Source organism: Euprymna scolopes, unplaced genomic scaffold (assembly GCF_053919585.1).
Source record: "Euprymna scolopes isolate OS-2025 unplaced genomic scaffold, ASM5391958v1 sca833, whole genome shotgun sequence".
Classification (NCBI taxonomy): domain Eukaryota; kingdom Metazoa; phylum Mollusca; class Cephalopoda; order Sepiida; family Sepiolidae; genus Euprymna; species Euprymna scolopes.
The window spans coordinates 6,820-10,000 of NW_027633917.1; the positions used below are offsets into that span (position 1 = coordinate 6,820).

At 37.0% G+C, this 3,181-nt stretch overlaps 1 pseudogene; it reads right to left on the reverse strand.

The window, feature by feature from the left end:
* Positions 1-926: 926 nt before the first annotated feature.
* On the reverse strand, positions 927-1,044 carry LOC145276318 (5S ribosomal RNA; annotated as a pseudogene).
* Positions 1,045-3,181: the final 2,137 nt, after the last annotated feature.

Here is a 3,181-nt window from a genome sequence, read left to right on the forward strand (position 1 = left end):
ACGTCAACGTTAATTGATGACAGATGGAGTGGGGGGGTGCACAGTTCGGCGTCCAATTAAAGTAGGTATCTTGAAGTTTATTCGCGCACTACCCATGCACTCACTCAGCATGCATGGTGTTCGTGTATGACAAGTTTACAGCCCGCGTTACCCATCCGGGTCACCAAGGGTAACCTCTATTTCCGGTTAAGGACGCAATATATACATAAACAACGAGCCATTGCACTCTCCACCCGACTGGACGACCAACTAAGCGACACCCTACCACGCTCACCCCGCACACTTCACAACTCTTTATGTTCTGGTGACGCCCACAAGCTATTTTTTGAAAACATTCTTCAGACACCAAACTGCGTTGTTATAAAAAGAAATGATAATTCTTAGCCAGTCTTTCCAATAAAACCTTCAACAAATAACTATACAGAAAAATAAATGAATAAATAAATAAAATTAATCTCTATATATATTATAAAAGTCACCCAGTCTGTTTGTGTACGGAACTGACTCTACCAAATTACTCTGTCAATTTTTGGTCTGCAGACTTGAAACCTGTTATATGGGATATTCAGACTTGTGAAAGGACTTCGATTTGATTTTATCTGGAAAAATAGCCGCTAAGGAGTAAAAAATAGAGAAATTGGAACTTGGCAGGTGTAAGTCGACACAATGTGCATGCTTTACGCATGTACGTACATTTATACGCTTAACTACGTTAATTTGTCAAGTATTCATGTGTCGTTAGCTCAGATGATAGTAGATACCGTTAAAGAGTTAAATGTTTTGGTCTTAATTCCAAAATCAAGGAAATTCCGAGTATAAAAGCAATTAAAGTAGAAATTTTTACAGTTTCCAACAACACCTTTACTGACTCCAGTTGCAAGGAGAAGTCAAGAATTTCTGGAAACAATGTCGATATAAGCGGAGAGCACATACGACACCGGGAATTCCCAAATGGTCACCCATTTTAGTACTGACCAGGCTCAACGTTGCTTACTTTTGGTGATCTAACGGGAACCGGTGTGTCAACGTGACAATGCCGTCTATAAGGAAATTGCGTTGATACAATATTGGGAAAGATCGACAGAGTCAATTGCTGTTTCTTTATTAGTTTTTCCCATGCATTGTTATTGGTTGGGTAATGGTTCATTTAGCGTTAATTATCTGTTCGGTTGCAGTTCAGAAGGTGTTAGTATGCTTATTGCGATCGCTTTCCTCGAAACACAAAAAGAAAAAAAAACTCGCCTAAAAAAGAACACGTGAGGTCGAAGAACGTTATTGTTGAACGCGCACAAAATAATGACAGCCAGGTAGACATTTTTTTTTTATTAGACTTTTAAACTACTTGACTGTTTTGAATTACACGTTATCCTTTCACTCAATATCATCTACTGCATTTATTTTATTACCTGGATTTTTAAGGGCGAAAAGAGACTTATACAAAATAACTAAAAGGATACCCGTCCCAGGGCAGATAAAATCAATTTCCTTGACAAAAAAACAAACAAAAAAAAGCAAAAAAAAAAAAAGAAACAAGCAAAAAATTTTATGACAATTCATAGTAGTGTGTGTAACTGTTTCAACACAACAAAAATGAGTTTTTTGCGTGAATATGTGACAATGGATAATTTTGCTTTACCACTTATCAAGGCCCGAAGGCCATTCGAGGATAAAGATTAGATGTCAGGTCGTTGATGAGCAAACACCATGATGATTGGTGGAAATCGGGTAGAATTTGATTAGTTAATGGGACAACTCAATGAGAATTTACTTATATTGGCCTTAAAAACGACTTTAAATAGCTGTAAAGCAGCCCCCAGTATAGAATTCCACAGGCGGGCACTTCTAGGAAAGAAACTTTGTTCATGGAATTCGCGTTTCGTTTTAGGCACATATAGAGAATAAAGAAAATTGCTTACAATGGTTGTAGCTAGACGAGTGTTGGTTGGAGACAAATTGAAGTTCAGTGTAGCACTTGCCATGAAAATAACGATCGAGCAGAGATTGACTCGCAACGTCTCTTCCGTAAGAAAGATGTTGCAGGGAGGAGAAAAGGAATATATCCTACTAGATTCCGAAGCCGGTTTCCAGCCCTTTCAAACCAGAAAAGAGAGCTCTGCGCAACTCTTCAGATGTGATAACAGTACACCATGTGCCACGACAATGCGGAGTCAAATCGGCAGTTAGCTCAGTAGGAACAGCGAGTGAAAGCTGTACAAGATTTTTTATGATACGCAATATATCTTGTTAATCGATTACCTTCAGAAAGGAAAATCCTATTGATATTTCAAGCCGGACAAAGTATTTTCTGGAATGAAATAAATCGAATTACATTTTTTTTTCTTAATAACATGATACGACGATAAAACAAAATGACTTCGTAGGCTTTCTTTCTTTCGTTCGTTATTCAACTCAATATAATCATCCAATTGTGTATGGCATATTATAAGAGAATGTTATGGTTTATTTGGGATTAAATATAGGTAAAAAGCCTTCTAGTACGGACCTTATAGACGGTGTGTGAAGCTCCAGTTAAATGACCAAACCAGGACATGTATACATATTGGCGACTCACATGCCAAGTTAATTTCGCACCAGCATTGAAGCCGTGGATATGAGCGTGACGTCATTGAATAAATGCGCACACACACACACACACACACACACACACACACACACACACACACACACACACACACACACACACACACACACACACACACACACACACACACACACACATATATATCTATATAATTATAAAACTCAAATGACCTTGTAACGATGCATGTAACCCACTTTCCGGTTTACGACATCGAGTTGCTCATGAGCGCATGAACTGCGCACTGAAATATTAACGTTATTATTTCGAAATTATTATTTAACATGGGAAGAGTGGGGTTTAAAATAACTTAAACGTAATAGAGAAATGAACGATGTAAAAAAAAGTAGACAGTGTTAATTTTATTTGGATAATTTAAACGCGAAAAAGAAAAAGAACAATTGGGACGCTGAAATATTAACGTTATTTCGAAATTATTATTTAACATGGGAAAAGTGGGGTTTATACATCAAAATTCGAATTTAACTATAATAAGTATTATGGTATCTTGTCAGTGTATATTTACCGATAAGTATGGCCCGCTACTTATAATTCAGTAACTGTAAATTTTTTTTAATAATC